This window comes from Eptatretus burgeri, chromosome 7 (assembly GCF_056783735.1).
Source record: "Eptatretus burgeri isolate ZD-2024b chromosome 7, Ebu_testis_v1, whole genome shotgun sequence".
Taxonomy (NCBI): Eukaryota; Metazoa; Chordata; class Myxini; order Myxiniformes; family Myxinidae; genus Eptatretus; species Eptatretus burgeri.
Genome location: NC_140967.1, coordinates 62,796,275 through 62,818,607, shown reverse-complemented (window position 1 = coordinate 62,818,607; position 22,333 = coordinate 62,796,275). Strand labels below are relative to the sequence as shown.

Below are 22,333 nucleotides of genomic sequence, written 5' to 3'. Positions count from 1 at the left end.
TGGACATATTTATGAATTAGTCCCTCAGAGGGCAGATTTTGACACAACAACGTGGCAAATTAGAGGCGACGACGCAAGTTAGAGATCAGTAGGAATCAAAAGTGGGTTATATTTAAATTGTTAATTTTTCCCAAACGTGGTTAAAAACCATGCAAAAATTCCTCTGTGGGAGGAGGGAGGGGACAGGTGGAGGAGGGAGGGAAGAGTGGAAGTAGGAGGAGGGAGGGGAAGAGTGGAAGTAGAAGGAGGGAGGGGAAGGGGTGGGAGAAGGCAGAACTGGTGGGGTGGGAATCCAGAGGGACTGGGGTGGGTGGAGGCAGGAAGAGGGGTGGGAGGATGAGGGATGGGTGGGGGGGGATAGGAGGGAGGGAAAAAAGTGCGATGAGGGAGGGGAAGAGGTGGGAGGAGGGACCCGGCATTGCTCGGCAGTGCTGGGCAGCCCTGCTAGAATTTTATGTACATGCAGTATATACAAATCGAACTCCTAACTTTACGGGCAGCAGGGCACAGATCGAGACCCATCATAGCATTGCTAAATGACCTGTTAGCAACAAGTGTCATCTTCTACATGAACAAATTGTCTCTGCCCTGCTGATCACCAGTTTGGAGGTTTGTAGTCAGGACTAATAGAGGAAACGAAAGGCGCACACTGACCATAGATGTGACATGACACTGACATCATGCATGTAAATTATGCTGACACATCACATCCAGACTAGGACGGCATCTGTGTGGCACTCAGGCCTTTGAAGACTGAGATTTATGCCTTTATGATCACGAATAAATGAAAGCAGAGCTGGCGATACAGATTTCAGTTGTCATGGGAACATCAGGCTGACTCCTGCCAAATTGTTTATTTTTGACAATACTAAGCTCGCTAATAAATACAAATCGAACCCGCTAACTTGACGAGGGTAAGTGCCATACAGACACATAACAGGTGAGGACTTGAAGCTGGCACGAGCTGGTTGTGGCTGCAGAATGACGATGGTTGAGCAGGCTTATGTGGCCGGCGAGGTACAGCTCTTGGCAAAGAGGAGATGATGAATGGTGATGAGAAGGCCAGCAGACGAGAAGATGGGGGCCAAGCAGAGGGAGGGATCTCTTCTCCTCCAGGTTCAAGGTTAAACTGCTGTGCACGTGCACAGACACAGTCCATTCCACCTCTGGAACCACCCTCATGCACATTGGGTCCCTCTCATTGATTTTTTTTTTTTAAACACAGATCGCTGCAATTTTGGTCATCCCACTCCTCTCTCGAGCTCCACAGTTGACGTTACCACCACAGTCCGCCAGCCAAACAGTTTGTGATGGTTCCGATGAAAACCTCATAGCACTTTCTCATGTGCTTTTGTGTGCAAGTCCTCCACCCGGCCTCAACTGTTCCAGGAGGTTTTACACAACCACCTTACCTTCTTCTGCTCTATGATGGAAAATCCCATTGAATTTTCAGTGCACGTTTGACAATTCAACTTAACTCAGACAAAAATATAATGCAAGAGCTACCCTACTCGATCACACTGTCCATACTATTCTTAACACAATCAATTAATGGATCCTCACCCCCTTCCATGTGACAACATATTATCATTACATCTAGTGTGTATGTGCATATGTTATGTATGCATACATACATATACACACATGCATAACTCAATGCCATTCTTGTCACTCACCCATGAAGGCCAGTCCATCCAATTACAACCACTAACTAGAGGGGGAGCACTGGGTAGAGTGCAAAACCTCCGCCGTCAATACTGCTGGGTCACTTAAGTGAACCTGATATCCTATTCATTGTAGGTCAAAAGGGATCAGACTCTACTGAACCACGATTGAATAAACTAAACTAGATCGACGCGCATGTAGAAATGCCAAAAAAATAAAATCGAATTTTTTTTTTTTTTTAAAGTTGCAAAATTTCTAATTTTTTTTCTCGAACAATTTTTTGGGGGGGTTGGCAATCACTTAAAACATGTAGAAATGCAAAAAAAATTCAAATATTTTTCAAAAAAAAGTGAAATTTTTTTGAAAAAAAAGTTGCAATTTTTTTTTTCTCTAACAAATTTTTTTTTGGTTGGAAATCACTTAAAAGATGTAGAAATGCAAAAAAAATTAAAATATTTTTCAAATAAAATCGATATATTTTTGAAAAAAGTTGCAAAATTTTGTTTTATTTTTCTCTAACAAATTTTTTTTTTGGTTGGAAATCACTTAAAACATGTAGAAATGCAAAAACAAAAATTAAAATATTTTTTCAAAATTGCCACCATAGCGGCCATATTGGACTTTGGACCAAGTCCAAAATCTAATGGAATGATCCTTGGACCATACCTAATCCCCCACCAAGTTTCGTCAAAATCCATCCAGGAGTTTTTCCGTAATACTGTTCACAAACAAACAAACAAACAGACAGACAGGGGTGAAAACAGTAACCATCTTCGATGGCGGAGGTTAACTAGAGAGTCCATAGAACACGATACCCCATGTAGTGTTCAAGTTATATGCATACTTCAATTTTAATAGAATAATGATATTAAAGATCGCTTAAAAATATCTGGAAGTTTAGCGCTATTGAAGCAGTCCTTTACACCACCCTTATAACAACACCCTGTATAACATGTCCAAGTAGTGCAAAACTGGAGGTTCTCGGAAGTGTTAAGAAGGCAATTTGTGTGCTACAGTGTTCAAGAATATAATTCAATTTATATAAAATAAAGATTTAAAAAATCGTATTAATAAATTAATTCCAGAATGTACCACCGTTGACGCAGTGTCGATTACATCACCCGATCTCAGACATTACATTAATCATTCGTGCATGTCGTTTATGTCCTTTGTGACATCCTTACAAACAGTATGTTTCCTGTTTGGAATGATTTTCAATTTTGTTTCACTCCCAGGCAGGCAGAGTAAAAACATTATCTCGCTCTTCTCTGTACACGTGCAACCGGGACGAATTCAGAGACAGTGTTAAACGGCAGGTTTGTCTTCCGATTCATGTTGCAATTAGTATTTAAAATATAAAATCCAATATAAATGAAGTTTTATAACATTCGATCATAAATTGACGTTTGTAGACAGATGGACAGACAAACGGAGGGACACGAACCAATTGCTTAACCCTGCTTTTCGCTTCACATGTGTGGGGTAATTAACCAAAATTTACATTTAAAAGCTCACGTATTAAATTTCAGCGAAGAACAAAACTGGTCCACCAGGTGTCTTGCAATACTTCTTAGGTGGGTATATATGGGCTTATGCTTTGATGAATTTGTTTTTGCTCTTAAAAATCTCTCTGGCAGTACATCTGAGTGGTTGCCTCACAGCCCAAAAATCAAACTTCGGTCTGTTCTAAACTGGTGAGGTCTTTGACAATACATGCATATATATACATATATATATATATATATATATATATATATATATATATATATATATACATATATATATATATATATATATATATATATATATACATATATATATATATATACATATATATATATATATATATATATATATATATATATATATATATATATATATACATATATATATATATACATATACATATATATACATATATATATATATATATATATATATATATATATGTATATATATATATATATATATACATACATACAGTGTTTCAGGAAAAACACAACCCTATCAAAGTTGCATGAATTTCTTGTATTTTTGAGTACAATTTTTTTTTCTATTACAGGTTTGTATGAAGTATCGTTTGGAGGAAAAACTGCAAACATCAGAGGGTCATACCGTTAATTTTGAAGATGACATGGACAATTGAACAAAGGATCTTTATTGTGGAGTCGTACTTTGCTACAAAGTCATTTAAACAGACTCAAACACAATTCAGAAAGAAGTTCGAGACAAGATTATCCCCAGATAAATCTGCTATTTTCCGATTGATGAAGAGGTAAAAGTCCCAAGGGTCAGTGCTCTTAGTTGCTCAAAGTCTGATCGTCCGAGGACTGCAATATTACGAGAAAACATTGAAGCGGTCCATGAAGCAGCTTTGATGAGCCCCAGGAAATCGCTGCATCATCGATCTCAGGAATTGAAGTTATCATTTTCAAGTACACAAAGAATTTTGAAACAGGAACTAAAAATGAACCCGCATTGCATACAAGTGAAGCACAACCTAACATATATTGATAAACGACTTTGTGTGATGATGTGTGAATAGCTTGAGGAAAAAATGTCAACGGATTCAAATTTTCTGAGTAATGCGTGGTTTTCTGACAAGGCCCATTTTCTTTTTTAAGTGGTCATGTTAACTCTAAAAAAGAAAACAACGTGTTTTGGGGTTCTAAGTCTCCTGTTGAAGCTCTTGAAAGGTTGTTGCACAGCCAGAAATGCACTGCATGGGTTGCCACAAGTAAATCTGGCAACATTGAGCCGTTCTGGTTTCAAGATGAAAAAGAGAAATCGGTAACCATAACCACTGAATGCTACTGGAAAGGTATGCAGAAGTTCTGGATTGTATTAGTGGGGAAGTACTACATCGATAGGGCTGTGCAATGGTTTCCGCAAGATGGGGCCACACCTCACACTTCCAACAGATTGAGACAGTGGCTACAACAGAAATTCAGTGATTGAATAGTCTCTACGATGACATGTTGAATGGGTGCCCCATTTCTGAATCTCAACCAACCTGACTGCTATCTTTGGGGTTACCTGAAGGATAGAGTGTACTCGAGTAGACCTCAGACTATTGCCGACCTCAAAAATGCAATTGCCACCAACATCAAAGCTATTCCGGTCCAGGAGGGGAATCCAATGAGGAGGCTTTGATGTTGGTTCAGGAGGGGAGTCCGGTTCAGGAATGCCGCCGAGTTATCGACACCTTCACCAGGAGCATCTATTTGTGCCTGATGCAGCAGGGTAGCCATTTAGAAGATATTTTGTGAACCGTCTTCTGAAATCAAGACTTTCATTTTTGTGCGTTACTTTACTCTATGTATTACAATCTTCAATGGAAGATTCAAAAAAGTATAAAACAAGTAGCGGAACATTCACAGTAGACTGCCCCCATGCCAAATAAGTAAATAACTAGAAGGGCACTTGCTCGAGCGCATACCTCCGCCATGTAATGCCTGATCCACAAGAACATATCTGGCCCAATACATTTTTGAAATGCGATGAGATATATCGTTTTTGGCCCTATCTCTCAATGGTGAAGAATCACTTTGAAAATTAAATCATTATCGCATTCATATTCAGATTCAGATCTTCATAAAAATTGAATCAATTCGTCCACGCCACACACAGAACATGTCCACCAAGTTTCACCGAATCCATCCACAACTTTTTGAGATATCATGCGATATATCATTTTTAGTCCCGTCTCTCAATGGTAAAGAATCACTGAAAAAATTATAGTAGTCGGATCCAGATCCAGATCTTCACCAAAATCTAATTAGTTCGTCCTTGTCACACAGCGAACCTGTCCACAAAATTTCATCAGGATCCGTCCACAACTTTTTGAGATATCCTGCACACAAACAAACAGACAGAAAGACGTGAAAACATAACATCCTTCACCTTCGGGGGTGGAGGTAACAAATCCTCCAGTGTGAGACATCTCTGAGGTGCCTTCGGCATCCAATGAGGCCACCTTGCAGCACATAAAGTTAGAATTGGGAGAGAGCGGTGCACAATAATTGATTGATTGATTGCATAATTAAAATAAGTAAATATTAATCACAAAATGATGATTCTTGCCGAATATCATATCTAAACCACCACTGCTTCATCTGAATCTGTAACTTTTTGAAAATTAAGTAATTAATCTAAAAATGAATAACGAATGGGTTAATTAATTAATCAATAAATCGAAAATACATTTTATAGCCAAATCACTTGGTCACTGTCATGTCTGAGTATCAGTTTCCTCGCTCAAAATGTTCACGAGATATTTCCAGGATGAGACAAAATAAATAATTAATAAATCGATAATAATTAAATAATTAATCAATTAATTGATTAATCAAACAATAAAAAAACAGCATTTTTTGCAAAAGAACATCTTCCCTTTTGTCCCCAAATTTCAGCTTCCTTGCTCAAAGGATGGCTGAGATATCACCCGGACAAACAAACAAACAAATGAAATTGCTCGTTGAGCAAGGAACGCCCGGAATAAATTTGTCATATCTCCATGATCTCTGAAAAAACAAAAACCTCAATCAGTTTGGTCCTTACAAGTCGATAGTGCTACCGCTTAATGAGTTATGGCACTTAGTTTGGTCATGATCATAACTTGGAAGTCAATCGGACTTGAAATGGCGTTTTTATCGCAATTTGAAAGTTTTAACCCGACCCCCCTGACATTCGACCCCAGACCGCTAAGAAGGGTGTTGGTGTGACATCCCAATGAGACATATGGTTGGATGCAGTATTGGAAGATGCACATTATGGATTTGGTTTGAAGTCGATACGACCATTTTAGCGGACGTTATTGCGAAAATAAGAATTTCGGTTTTTCGGTGGCCTAGACCTTGACCTTTGACCTAGATTCACCAAAAACGACAAGTGTCTAAGTTGGACCAAGGCCGACGTCTGTACCCAGTTTGGTCATGATCACTGAAACGGTGTGGCTGCGACAGTGCAAACAAACACACACAAAACAGACAGACAGACACACAGAATGACACACACAACCGACCAACATAATTGCCGAAATCCGAAAGATTCCGGCAATTAACAAACAAATGGAGCGAAAACTGAGTACTCCCTTCCTTTGGCACCCGACGATGACATCATGCCTCACCTGGATATGGAATTGGGAAGGAGCAGCCAGTGTACAACAACTTTGGATTGCGTTTCTGAGTAAGGTGTGCATGTGCACAGAGAGGAGTGAAACAATATTTTACTCTGTCTGCCTGCCTGACAGCCAACAAAATTGAAAATCATTACAAACAGGAAACTTTCTGTTTTTAAGGATGTTATAAAGGACACAAACAACAGGCACAAATAACTAATGTAATGTGTCAGATAGGGTGGTGTAATAGACACTGGGGCAAGAGTGAAACAAACTGCCTTTCTAAGTAACATGATATATATACATATCAAAACATGAGAAGTGTGACAAGCACTCCACTGATCCCCATTCGACACTGTCCACACCAAAGCATTGCCTCCAACACAGAGACTTCAGCCCAGCGACTCTGTCAAAGAGACAAAGATTATATTGTCATCATCAGTTAAACATCAACCTGAACCACCAATACAGCTTTCAGGGCTTTTTAAAAAAAAAGTGTGTCTGTGTCTGTGTCTGTGTCTGTGTCTGTGTCTGTGTCTGTGTCCTCTCATCAGAATGGTAGACTGATAAATATCTAACCAATGATGACCACATTCGTCATTTATATATCAGACGCACCTCCTGACTGTTATGGTGAGCACCGCCGCGGATTATGTCTCACACGGTAACACCGCATAATCCACACAGAACAACCATCCATCTGCCACCCAGCCACCCAGACGCTTTGGTGTGGACTGTGTCCAATGGGGATCAGTGGAGTGCTCGTCACACTCTTCATGTTTTGATTTTCCCGGGGGTGACATCACGTACCTTCTGGTTGAATGGTTTGGATTAGCAGGAACAATTGTCTGGGTGGCAGACGGATGGCTGCTCTGTGCGGATTATGCGGTTTTACCGTGTGAGACATAATCCGTGGCGATGCTCACCATAACAGTCAGAAAGTGCGTCTGATACGCATACGCATACACATACATATGTCTTTAACAGATAAAAGCAAAGGCACCCTTGCAATGTAGGCAGGAATCTGGTTGATCCAACTTGGAGTTGCTTGAAACAAAGCTCTAGATACTACATTTTATTGAGGGCAGGGGAAGGGGATTAAAAAGTTTTCTCCTTGACCAGGAAGCAACACTCAACACAGACGTTTGTCCTTTTGCACGTAGTTTCCAGCCAAGTTCCCACAACCTTCCCAGCAAAGGCTGATCGCATTTTTATTCCCGCTTTTACATTCTAAATGAAAAGAGAAATTGAACCTATTCAAAATCAAACCAATGAAGGTTCCCGCCAACGAATCGTCTTATGGTGCAAGTTTCAGGGTGAAAACTGAAAAATGTCGATCAAACAGGCCCATGCTGAGAATGCTCAGGTATAAAGCATAACAAGAAATGTTTTGAAGGAGTGTAGGAGAGTCTTCTGGTTAAGGCTTGTCTGTCTTCAATCTGACTCGCCACGACACAGCCAAAGCTGCACAAACTACAAGCATCAAAATGAAGGAGCAGCCTCTCCAGTCGCCCTTTAATTTCAACAAAACTGACATTTGCAGAAAAAAAATTTAGGCTCACTTCATTGTCTTTGTACTGCCTGTGAGATTCAAATAAAGAAGCCTTTTGTTTTGCTCTTTTTATATTTTGAGGTCATGCTTTTTAAAGTATTACAAGATCAGGTATAACAATGATGGGGGTGGGGGGGGCAAGAAACAAAAACCAAATCCCAGAGGCCAAGACAATATGTTAAGAGTAACACAGCCAGAAAAAGTCTGAAAAACAATTATTGATCCGATCTACACTTCAGGCTACACAAACCTGGACAAACAACATTCCATCTTGATTTTCCTCACTCAACTGCGAAAGCCAAGCAGGCACACACACATTCCCAGACAAATGCTCGGCAGGTCCACAAAATAAATACATTGCTGGCCGCGGCGGACACCATAACAAAGGTGCACGCTTACCCCGCTATATCTCATTCTCAAATCAGAGAACATATCGGGGGAATATATTTATTTTACGTAAATATAGAAAAGGTGGGTCGAAGAAAAGGAGGGGAGCAGGGAGGATAGGAGTGAGAAGGGAGGTAGAAAAAAAAATGAATACAAGAGTGGGTAAAGAAAGGAAATAATTTGGAGAGGAGATTGAGGAGGCCAGATATATAGAAGGAATGTGGAGGGGGCACCAAAATTTTGCCACGTTGTACATAATAATGAGTTCCCCCACAAATTAATTTCAACGCAGGAAGAGGCCATTACGCCCATCAAGTCTGTGCAATGGTTTCCAATCTCTGGTTGTTTGTCTATGCTCTATCCTCTATAAATGCTGCGAGTTAAGTCAAGGAAGGAGCACGTATGTTTTAAAGTCTTTGGAATGACTCAGTCGGGGTCGGGTTCAAACGGCCAACCTCCCAGACTCGGAGCAAACGCTCTAACCATTACACCAACACACTGCACCTAATAAATTGATATCCTCTGATCAAAAAATATCAACCTGAAAACAGATACTTCTGAAATGCAAATTTTGAAGTTATTCATTTCCACTTTTGCAAGTTCTGTGTTTTAGGTATACTTTATTTTTTATCAAACTTTTCTATCAGGATGCCAAATTTGCCCTGTGCTGGGAAACCACAGCTTGCCTGGAGTCCAGAGATAAAAAAAAAATTGCAAACCAATCTACGACAAACATAGATTCTGAGATTCAGATGAACATGCTGGCAGGCATATGTGGGCAGGGAGTAACCCGTGATATAAATAAATCCATATACATATCAATCATCGAGCCTAAAAGTTATGCACTCCTTTTTTTGAAATTCCTGTTGGCGTCCCATGCAATTATTGTCTATAAGATTTGGACACCATTGCAACTCAGAGAAGGAAGATGATTAGTCTAGTCGATTTGTGCATAAATTGTGACTTCTCATAAAAGTTTGAGAACTTATAGATATTGCACTAATGACAAATTTATAGAGATGTGGGGCCATCGCGGAAATGCCTCGTGTAAACCGTGGTGGTCATTTTGGTGTCGCCATTAGCGAAAAACATTTTCTTCAACATTTTCGCAAAAAGACATGATGCAATCACACACACAAAAAAAAATCTCGATTCAAAATAAATTGCTGACCAAGCTGTGGTCGATCGGGTTCGAAAGGCCGAGAGGAACGGACAGGAACAGTACATCGCCTTCATGACCGAAGCAGCTGCTCAGCAAGAAACCCATTTCTGATCCAATCAGGAAGAATACTTCCCCTCTCTTCAGTCGTCCCTCTCGCAGAAAGCAGTTCAAGACTAAGCTGCAAGTCACATCTTTAAGGAATGACTGTGCTTTGTTGTCAAGGCTGTACATCGCCTGTAAAATTCGCATTGGCAATCTTCATGACATTTTCAAGCATGAGAACTCGGCTGTTGAATTAATACCAGGTTGGGGTTGACTCTGTCTGTGATCCTTCCGAGGTCGGCAAAATGAGTGCCAGCTTTCTGGTATCCTGTGTCAGAGTGGCGACCCATCAGGGATTGTGTCCAATAGCCAAGGAGACTGCTAAGGCAGCAACAACGCACTGCACAGAGTATGGTCCCAATGGATGGACGGAGAACTAGGCCTACCTGTCAATACCTCTTCAAGGCAGTCTATGTCTCAGTAAAAAGTCTGACATCTTGAACAGTCTCAAAACTTGTGATGATATCTGAAGTGATATTTCAGAGAACGATGTCATCATCCTTGATGGAGCTGCAAGTGTTAACATGGTGAAACCTGCTGGTGAAACCTGCTGATGACTATGCAATGAAGTTCTTCATACCATATACATCCAGGGCCAAATAAAAAAGGGCTCATTGAGTGTACAGAGCATGTGATTGTTATTGAGAAAAATTTGAACTCACAGACGAGAAGGAAACGTGGAAAAAGAGGCTAGAAGGGTCAAATTGCCTACCAACAAAATGGCAGCAGTTTCTTTGAGTTGATGATGTAAGTCAGAGCTTTTTGCTTTTCTGCCAAGGCATGTTGCACAGATTGCAACAGAAAAGCTGGTAGTTGCCACACATGGACCCATTGTTTTGTGTAGCCATCGACAAGGTACAAGTCAGTTTATCCTTGCAATCATCAAGTAGCGGATACCAAAATGCTTCTGCACACAGCTCATACTGTAAGCCAAGGTTTTGAGAAAGTACTGTAACTATGGATGGTAGAAACTGATGTAGTTCTGTTGCTGTAACCCCCAGAATTAATATCAAGGAGCTGTGGGTGGCGTTCGGGACAGCACTTAAGATACATCCATGTGCATGAGATTGCCACATTTCTGTGTCAAGAGAAGTCAAAGGCCCATCAAATGTTCCACACCTATACAGGTTGTGACACTGTGTCATCATTCACCTCTAGGGGTAAAAAGAAAGCATGTGATACATGGAAAGCCTGTGAAGAAGCTACCAGAGTCCTTCTTGCAGTGTAACTCTCAATAGCAATCTTGACTCAAAAGAGTCAATATTGCCATTGCCAGTCATTACAGCAGTCAAGTGTACTATTACAAGTACATTTCATCCTTTTAAAGTTGAATGCACCTCAATGGTAGGCACATCACCCTTGAATTTACATTGACAGTGTGATGAAATTGATATTACGCATTGTGTTTTCTGTCCATATTCCACAATGTTATAGCATGCATCGTTTATTGCTCATACCTGACAAGTTTTGATGATGATCAGGAAGATGTAACACCATTTTTGGGTAGAATGCCGAGAGTGGGCTTAATGGTTAAGGATGGCTGGCTTAAGTTCTTTGGGTCCTGAGTTTAAACCCCTGTTCTGCCATCAAAATAATACCAGGTGGGTTGACTCAGTCTGTCATCCTTCCAAGGTCAGCAAAATGAATACCAGCTTACTGGGGTAATGAGCCATTTGAGTATCCTGTGTCAGAGTGGTGACCTGTCCAGGATTGTACTCCTTAGCAAAATGAACCTGCCTCAGCAGCCCTGTGCACCTCATGGCATGAAAGTTATGGTTATTATTTATTTTGTGATAGACACCATTTTTGTTCCTGTAACATGTTGAGTTGTGAAGATGCAAGAGAAAATACAAAATGACTTTTGCTAATGGCAGCACCAAAATGGCCTCCACAGCCGACATGGGGCTTCTTCGCGATGGCTCCGCATCTGAAATTCTTGATCAAGACATAGTTTAGAACTTTTCCAAGTTTCATGCTTTTTTGAAAAAGGCACAATTCCTCGATATTTTTTGCACAAATTGACTGGACCATCTACCACGTCGGATGGCAAACATATCTCCATATCCAAATCGGAGTATTAATCTGATCAAATGTATATTCATACCCAAAACTGACTGGTCAATAACAATTGTGTATTTCTTTGATATCCGTAGCAACTTTCAAACTTAGCTCATTGCTGTGCTTCGTTCTGAGTGTCAGGAAAGACAGTGCTTTGTTTTGTTTCTCCAAAGACTCTCCCCCAGGCAAAAATATCATTCCTTTCCTGTAGTAATTCTCTGCAGACTACTGTAGTAGGACCTGTTATCAACTATAGTATATGAGAGTTCTACTCTCATATACTATAGTTCTAACTGTAGCATTTTTGCCTGCAAGGATGATCAGTATAAAGCACATGGCATGATGAGTCAATGACTGACATGAACAAAACCTATTTTTATACAGACAATCCTTTTACAATTTTAGTCTTTTATGAAATGATATCATTTTTTTTTCTCTGATGTTAGGTTATGGACTGCTAAGCAATGCTTACTTTACTTTACTAGAAACTTTACTTTACTAGAAAAGCTCATACTAGAAACCATGCAATGCAAATAAAATTATCATCGCAAAATTACACCATTTTTACCTTGTGATAAAAAAAAAAAAATCCTTGAGATTTGAGTCTTGACTCGATGGCTCAATGACAAGAACGCAGGCAACTGAGCTACCCTGCCTTATCAGTTTTAACCAACAGCAATCTCTTTCTTTCTTCCACTCTCCCTCTTTCATTCAAGGGCCCCAATGATTCCCACCTTATTGTGAGGTCGGCCAGGGAATGAATAACTGCGACTCAAGTCCTTCACACACTGGCTGGCCACACCTGACATTCGACTGGAGGCGATTGGGGCGGTTATATCGAATTTATTCAGGGTCCCAGTGACAATAACCTACTCTCTTCATGAAACACACTGTGCGATATTTAATGTGCACCAACATCCAGGCCTGGTAGACAGGTCCTCCAGCTTAACGGCACACATATCGATGCGTCGCCCAGCATACGAAACCTCAGGTGGACAATTTATAACTGGGTCCAGATTCGAACCCTGGCTTGACAGGTCAAATACCTCTAAGCTATCTTACCAGCCATACGATGAACCAACAGCAAAGAAGGCTCTAAGTCTAAATATATGAATACCGCTTAATAGATGAAGCTAGAATGATAAATATGGATAACACAGCTTAATGTCTAATCCTGATTGTTTTCAAATGTCACATTTAATTGACAAGGAAATTACCTGATATTGCATTTTAAAAAATTTAAACCATAAAAATGTGGTCTTCTCGTATAATTAACTCTTCAAATTTGGGGAAACACATCACTCAATCTGTGACTTCACACGAAGGAGTTAAAAACAAAGACTGACATAGTAAAGTGATTCAACTCATAACCTGCTGCTCCAGTGGAAAAGAAGCTGGACATAACTTAGGACAACTATGTCTTGGCATCTTCAAATCTTCTGACCTATGATTTGCTTGGTTTCTGAGATGCAGCCAGAGCAAGAAAATCTGGAGCGCAAATGTGTAAATGTGAGAAGCTATAACAATTCATCACGATACTCCCCACCCCTTACCCTCCAACACCCCACTTCCATTTCCAGGAAAATCAAAACTCACCGCAAAACTTGCAGTTATGATGTGTCAATTTTGGTAATAATCAAGTGTATTCAGTTGTGGACAATGTGATGGTTGAGCAGGACTTGATGGATTGTTTGACGACCAAACCTCAGGAGATTAAATTGAGTGGAATTGGCACAGTGACCAGAATTCAAGAGGGTAACCACCGAATTTACTCATGATGTATGGTTAACAAATCACGAAATGGGTTGATGTTGAAACGAAGATAGCAAAACAGCAGTTTTGGTCTAGATTATACATCCCAAGGCAATAGCAACTAACTCTGGTCTGGAATCCGTACAAACTTATTATTGAGACATTCAGTGGACAAGAAAATTTGTGGTTGCTTTTTAGCTTATAAAAAGCTTGCTTTATTAAGAGCATGTCAAGAAAGCTCATGGAAATGCTTGTTGAAAGCAGTGGGAAAAATTGCTGGGAAAAATTGCCTCAAAGTTACAACTCGAGATCACCAAGATGTAGGCAAGCAATATAAGGCTGCAGTGAATCAGTCTTAATAAAACACCTCAAATTACAAGAAGGCCTCATGGAGGACCTTGCAAATGTAACGGCATCGAGACACAATTAGCTTCAACAAGGACATAAGGAGACAATGGAACAATCAGCATTTCGTGTATGTGGGGATTTCAACCTGGGTTCACAGCATCATTAATCCCGTGCCGGGATGGGAATGCCGAGCAGGTCAACGGTTGGCAATTTTACTGAGAATGATAATCTGAGATAAAATGGGAAGCATTCATCGAGTCATCCATAATTACAGTTTCTCATAATAGTCCATGGACCCAGGCATATATCGGTACCATCTGAGGAAACCAAACTTTAGGGATACTAAGTTATTGGTCGGGACTATATGATTATTTCAATATGTGATAACCGTTCCAGAAGAGCAGCTTAGTGCATGTATTTTGCATTTTTACCATTTTACCATTCTGGGATATTGACGTTTTGGGGGAAAATCACACAATGGACTATTGACACATCCCATGAAGGTTATATCATTCAATAACAGCTCAGGATATCCAGATTTGTTATCTGCACACTTACAACAAGCATACTTCCCATCTTGAGGCACATGCTTTAGTTTGGTATTCAAATTACGGCTGATTTGCACGCAAGATTTTGTGAAATTTTGCGGATTTATTATTATCATTATTTACGGAATGTTGTGCGTTCCATTTGAGTGCCACAGTCGTAATGGATCAGCTTCCCATATGTACCTGGTTTGCAGGGAAGCACAAAGGAGGACCATCCAGCTGGTTTCAACAAAGTTGTAGACTTTTTCCTTCCCCTACCCCCGAAATGCAAATTGCGGCTGAATATATGAAAATTACAATGTAGCTCAAACTTGATATAATCTTTCGCCCAAGCAGAAATGTTTCAGGTTGTGCACACTGGAAAGTATGTAAATGTATTTTATAATGTCATAAGTGTATCCGACTTTCTTGTTGTATATTGCAGTGACTGCGTCTGATTGACAATGGAGTCCACTGGTGAAGAAGGACGCGCCAGGTTGCCACGGAAGCGTGCACGCATGGACTGTACAATCCACTGTTCCGATGAGGAGGCAGACGCAAAATTGGTGTCACCACAAAACATTGAGTCTTGGAGAACTCTGCTGAGAGCTGCTGAGATACGAAAGCATGCCCCTATCCTGAACATGGCCAAATACTTACCCGAGGGAGAAATCCCACCAGTAAAGTACCATCGCAAGTGCCGCAGCATTTTCACCATGAAGAAACTTCTTGACTCTACCATTGCCAGAGAAGATCCCAGGGGCAAAACCGCAAGACACTCCCAGGAGGTCATCTGGAGAGGCGCCCAGCACGTCAAGGGTATATGATGAACAGTGTATCTTCTGCGAAAAAGCGAGCAAGTATCTGAGAGGTCAAAACACCAGGGAGCCCCTCACGCAATGCGCCGAGTTACGTGCCGATGACAGAATCAGGGCAGCAGCAATCAGGAAACTAGATAATAGGATGCTTGCTGTTGGAGCAGAAACCTTGTTGCTGCAGAGGGCCATTACCACAAGTCTTGCTACCTTCCGTACACAAAGGATCATTCCACCAGCGGTAACATAGAAGGTGAGGAACAAGGCGAAGACATTCAAGCTCGACAGTATGAGGCAGCAGAGAAGCACTCCTACAGTGAACTCTTCAGGTACATTAGAAATGAACTCTTCCCCAACCCCGAAGTGTTACCCTTGAGAGATCCAACTTCCAAACTGGTGACATGCATGAACTCCTGTGGTATCAGTTAAGTCAAGGATTCAACGAAGAAACACCTTCGTCGTAATCTTGAAGCTGAGTTTGCTGGAGCGCTGCACACATTTCCGGACAGCAAAGGAAAAGTTCTTCTTTATCCAGACAGCCTTTCGATGAGTGAGCTTGCCAAAGTGACATATGCCTTGAAGGTGAGAGACGACATCAAGAAGCAAGATGTCACTCAAATATGGCCACCAGATGTGGAGCACAGTGATGGCAGTATCCCTGAATCTGTGACCAAGCTCCTGAAAACAATGCTGACAGGAGAAAAGGAGTGCACAGATCCATCACAAAGGGTCACGCGACTTGTCAGCTCCTTTGGCCAGGACTTGGTCGATGCCATTTCTGGTGGCAAGAACATTCCAGCAAAGCACATCCTCCTACCATTTGCTGTGAAGTCCTTGACGGGGAACGTAGAACTGATTGGTACACTGAACCGGCTTGGCCACAGCACTTCATACTCGAAGGTCGAAGAGATCGACACAGCCCTGTGTCTACAGAAGCTGGCACTGTCAGAAAGTGCTGGAGCTTTGCCGGGAAATATCTACCCAAGTGTGTTCACTACCCTGGCTTGGGACATCGACCGGCTTGAAGAAACTGTCAGTGGAGAGGGGACATCTCACAGAGTGAACGGAATTGCTGTCCAGGTGAAAGTCATTGGACCTCAGCCACTAAAAGTCACTCCCACCGTTGCCAAAACAAAAAAAAAGGAGTATCAGCGCTGCACCACTGATTCTGGCCACATATAATGCTGGGAAGCGAGTGGGACCATCAACCACAACATGTGTGGATGCTGACACGACTGCCGTAGTCCAGGATGCCAGGAGAAAGAACAATGTCTGGCTTCTTGCTCGCAGGTCAGTCCCAGGGTCTCAAACAGTCAGCAGCTGGACAGGATTCAACATCCGGGTCCGAGATCAAGTGCCAGTGATTCAGGACAATATCGGCTACCTGCCCACAATCAATGCTCCTGCCACACAGATGTCCACTGTCAATGAAGTGCTGAACCAGTCACTCAGCATCATGCAGTCACTGCAGCTGACCAAGATCATCTGCGTATTCGACCAAGCACTTATGCCAAAGCTGCTGAAATAGCATGGAAGCAGGAAGACAAGTTCAAGAACATCATCCTCAGAATGGGTGCATTCCACACCATATGCAACCTGCTCTCGACCATTGGAAAGAGGTTCCAAGATGCCGGTTTGAGGGACTTGTGCGTCGAGTCAGGCGTGATTGCAGAGGGTTCCATAGCTGGGGTGACGGAAGGCCGCAAGTACAACCGTGGTGTGAGGCTCCACAAGCTTGTGTACGAAGCATTGATGAGGCTGGCCTGGAAAGGATTCCTCCCATGGCTAGAGGAGAACCACATTGCAAACCTGCACCACCTGGAAGAAACCCTGACCAGCATCAGCAACTTCTGTGATAACATCCATCAGATGTTGTTCAAGGAGGTGCTGGAGAATACCTCATGCGTCCGCACCATGGAGCTATTCCAAGTCTACCTCAACTACCACAGGGATGGGAATGGCGATCTCTCAGCATTCTGGATGTCGTATGTCGACATGGTGGAGATCATGCTGGCACTCCTTCGAGCATCCAGAGAAGGGGACTGGATGTTACACCTAGCATCCATACGAGAGATGATTCCATGGTGCTTTGCCTATGACAAGCTGAATTACGCCCGATTCCTACCCTACTACTACGCACAGATGTCCTGACTACCGCTCGACCACCACGAAGTACATGCGCACTTCATGGAAGGTGGCTTCTCGGTTCAGATCGGCACCACAAACCCATTCGGACGGATTCCCATGGATCAGACGATCGAGGAGACTGTCAAAGACACACAGACACCTGGAGGAACGAAAGGATTCAGCCTGAATCCAGGAGCTGTGACCCGATACTATCCGACGTCAGATTACCGCAGTATGTACCTTGGGCACCTGAGGGATATGGTAGGTCGAAGTCACTCCCAGCTGAACCATCCAGATCTGCAGTTACCTCAGATCTGGAGGGAAGAGGCTGATATCCAATCCTTGGTGGATCTCATAGAGAACAGCTGGCTGGATCCATCGAGTCCTGATCAAGCACAGTTTGTCAGCTTGTCGACCGCGACTGTTGCTCCTCCTGATGTTGCCAATGACCTCCTCGCGGCTCACACGGTAGGAGAGGAGGCATACCAGGATTTCAAGAAGAAGCGCCTGGAGACAAATCCACCAACTGCACAGTTCAATGACAAGATGACAAAAAGGAACTTGAAAACATTCACCCACATCCGGAAGAAACCAACCAGCAAAGCGCAGGCCAAAGAAATTGTTCTCAAGGCTGACAGGAACCTGTTTGGGCACATGATCCTCGTTGCTCAGAGTCAAGATCTGCACGAGAGATGTCTTGGCGCACCCCCTGGGGCCCTTGCCATGGTCAATTGCTAATGGCGATGGATCTCTGCGGAAGACGAACAAAGCAACCCTTGCCAGAGAGCTGGAAAAGAGTGTTTCTCCCGCTGAAGTTATTGCAGAGCCATCAGCAACTGTCATTGATGGCATGAGCCTGGTACAGAAGATGAAAGGGAATGACGAGACGTTTTCACAGCTGGCTGAAGCGATACTGTCAATGGCTCTTCATGGTGGAGCCCAGAGTAAACGCATTGATGTTGTCTTCGACGTTTACTGAGAGACGTCCATCAAAGACGCAGAAAGATGCAACAGAGGTGCAAGCACAGCAATCCAGTTCAGGAGCATCGCACCGGGCCACAACATTCAGCAGTGGAGGAAACTGCTCTGCAGCTCTTCCAACAAGGCAAGTCTAATCAAGTTCCTGGTAGAGGAGTGGAAAGAACCAAAAAGCAGGGAGAAACTGAAGGAAAAGTTGCTCTATGTAACCTGCGAGGAGGTCCGCTCCAAGCTCACCAAGGACCACTGGGAGGAAGTAGCAGAGCTGAAGTCCACGCAGGAGGAAGCAGACACCCGAATGCTTCTGCATGCAGCAGAGGCTGGGTACAAGGCTGTGGTGATCACTGCCGAAGATACAGATGTCCTCGTGCTGTGTCTTGCCTTCAATAAGGACATCCCATGCCCCGTGTATCAGAAGTGTGGTACGCAAACCCGCACATGGTTCCTAGACATTTACAAGCTCGCTAGATCGATGGGAGACAGTGTCTGTGATGCCCTGGTTGGACTGCACGTGTTCTCCAGTTGTGATACAGTCAGTGCCTTTGCAGGCCGGGGAAAGATGGGCGCCTTGAAGCAAATGAAGTCGGATAAGACCGACCAAGAGGCTTTCAGTCAGCTCGGTCATTCATGGGAAGTATCCACCGAGCTCTTTCAGAAGCTGCAAGAGGTCACCTGCCACATGTACGTGCCGTCTACCAACACCACGAAAGTCAATGAACTCCAACATCAACTCCTCTGTGCCAGACGGGGAGAGATAGAGTCCAGTCAGCTTCCACCATGTGAAGACTGCCTCTTCATGCACGTCCTCCGTGCAAACTACCAGGCTGATATTCGGAGGCGGTCTGCAGTGCCAACCCTACGTTCCAAGTCCCAAGGGTTGTGGATGGACCACTGATGATGAGGGGAAGCTGGCCATCGGGTGGATGCAGGGTTCTCCAGCACCGGATGCAGTGTTGCAACTGCTTTCCTGCAAGTGTAGAGGTCGTGCAAACTCCCAGACTGCACGTGCCTTGCCAATAGCCTGAAGTGCACTGACATGTGCAAGTTGCGAACCTGCAGCAACCAGCCCACTGATGTCGAGGAAGAGGTTGTAGACCTCGAGGAATCTGATGCTGATAACAGTGATGAAGACTAGACTACTGATCCATGGTGTGAATGTTTTGGCACAATCACAAGGACATTCATGGCTACAAATATGCATGAGTAAAACATAGTACATAAACATGCCACAGTAGCGTGGTGAAATTTGGGTTATCCGTAAATGTCACATTTTGGACGCTTGTTGGAACTAGGGTAGGGGAAGGGCAATTCCTTTAACTGTGGGAAAAACTTGTAAAATGTTCATAAATGTTTTCCTCATACAACATGTGCATGTTGTAGGCTATTGCAGTTCAGTAGCACTACCCAGGGAACTTGTATGACAATATTATAAATTAAAATGAACTGAAAATCACTAATCAGCAACATTTTGATCGGCCCTATTGTTCACCCCTTTCTGCCATAAAACAAATTCTGCCTTCAGGAATGACAGGATTATTTGGATGGTATAAATAAAGCATTTCAGACATTTATTTGTGGTTTGCAGTTCATTCTAGCCCCATGTGGAAACAGCAATTGCATCATTAGTGAATGTTTCTGAGTTTGCCTTTTCGCTTTCATTATGTGGAGGGTGGGTACATTCCAGAGATGATAACTACCAATAAGCTGCCAGTCTGCAATGGTTATCACATCAAAATATGATCTATATCAATACACCAATTCAAAAATCATAACTCGGATTGGTTTCCTTAGATGGTACCGACAAGTGGAATTTCTGGCCTGGGCCCATGGACTATAATGAGAAGGAAACAAGGAAACTAACGTCTTCAAACGCAATGATTTGGGATCTTAGGGTCCTGAGATTGAGCCCTGGTCGCTGCTGAATTAACACAAGGTGGGGTTGACTCAGCCTGTCATCCTTCTAAGGTTGGTGAAATGAGTACCAGTGCACTGGTATGGGACACAGCATCAGCAGCATAGTTGTGCCCCAACAAAATGATGGCTACCTGGCAGCCAAGCTGCCATATACAAGAAGAAGAAGAAGCTCTCGGCTTCTTAGATGGTTTATTTATTATGATTTTATGAAAGCACTTAATTTTCATAGGAAGCATGTGATACCCATCCCAAATTACCAATGGGGCATCAAGATTCAACTACAATGGACTTGCTCTGCTGCTGCCGTCCTTTACTCATCACCCCAGGTCACGCACATTCCTCAAGAATCTCTCACCTAGCTGCCCACCCTCCTAAAGTCCAGGCTCATTGGCCACCTGGATTCATTCATCCTATTATTTTCCCGATTGTGGAATAGTCTCCCCGTGTCCTTGCCTCATCCTTCTTACTTCACTCTTTCAAATGAGATGCCCACCACTACCTCTGCACATCCATTATCTCTACGACACAGACCCCAATTATTTATCATTGTGTTCCTTTTCAGGCCATTGCTACTCGATTTTGTGTTGTTCCTCATTTTGTCTTTGTATCCAACCCACACTACCTCAAAACCTACACTCTTTGGTAATTGGTGAACCTGCTACCCTTTGTCGTTAAGTTCCTCCATGAGCCTTCATCCTTATATAAAAAAAAATTGAAAAAAACAAAATCTATGCAAGGCCAGATGGAGCAGGCAGATTACTCCATCGCTGAAGGTCATGAGTAAGCCAGGAGCTCGGTTTTGACAAACAACTCAGTCGCGACGTGGCAGGTCTTCTTAAATTAGCTGAGTTTCAAGAATCCCATAACTGAAATCCTTAATGTGCTGCTGACTTCAGCTCCCAATTTGAACCCACAACCTTTGGGTTATTATGTCAGCCATCTCGTTTCACAGGCCACCACCATACCCACGCAGCTACCATGCAGGCGTTCGTTGTTAGCAAAACGTCGCTTTAACACCGTATTGACAAGGTTGGACCGACGTTGGAAATCCACTTTCGACCATTACGACCTTTGTCGATCTATTGCCGAGGTTGACCCAACGTCGGTGTGCCATGTGGGAACGGAGATCGACTGGTCTTCAACGACCCCTCAATTCTCTCTCTATCGAGTGCAGCCTGTGGCTGCTGGTTGCATCATTGATTGGGACATGGCGATGCCGCTGATGCAGTGTCCCCCTTACCAGTACACTGGTGCTCATTTTGCCGACCTCGGAAGGATGACAGGCTGAGTCAACCTCCTGGGTGTATTTTAATTGAGTGGCCAACGGGGCTTGAACTCAGGACGCTAGGATCCCAAGCCACCACCCTAACCACTAAGCCAACACCAGGCCCCTCAATTAAAAAAAAAACGAATCGAATTTTAAAACCAGAAGAGTTTTGTTTGATTGATTGGAGAAACTACATCAAGTTTTCAGATCGCCATGACGACTCGAAACCATGATAAAAATTAAATAGGAATAGTACAAGTTCGTTTGACTTCAAGTTGCCAGGAATGGTGGGAATAATTACAATGCAAAACTTTACATGTAACAAAAGAACAACAGTAAGCCAAATGCTACAATAACAACGATATTCAACATGCGATCAAAAACAGCAGGAAAAAAAAGGGCAGATGACAATTTTTTTTTACATCATGGTGAAAGTGCACCACTCACTTCTTTGGCAGCAATATTATTATCAGAAGAAACAATTAGCAAGAAAAACCTGTCAAATAAGCCATGATCTGTTACTCAAAGGTGAACACAGCAGTTGCAAAACGAAGGTCGTT

The 22,333-nt window shown here is 42.7% G+C and overlaps 1 protein-coding gene and 1 pseudogene across 2 annotated transcripts in view; one reads left to right on the top strand and one right to left on the bottom strand.

Moving 5' to 3' along the window:
* LOC147023398 (plastin-2-like) overlaps positions 1–22,333 on the bottom strand; it is a 66,288-nt gene that overhangs the window by 42,679 nt on the left and 1,276 nt on the right. The window lies entirely within an intron of this gene.
* On the top strand, positions 15,137–19,901 carry LOC147023399 (uncharacterized; annotated as a pseudogene).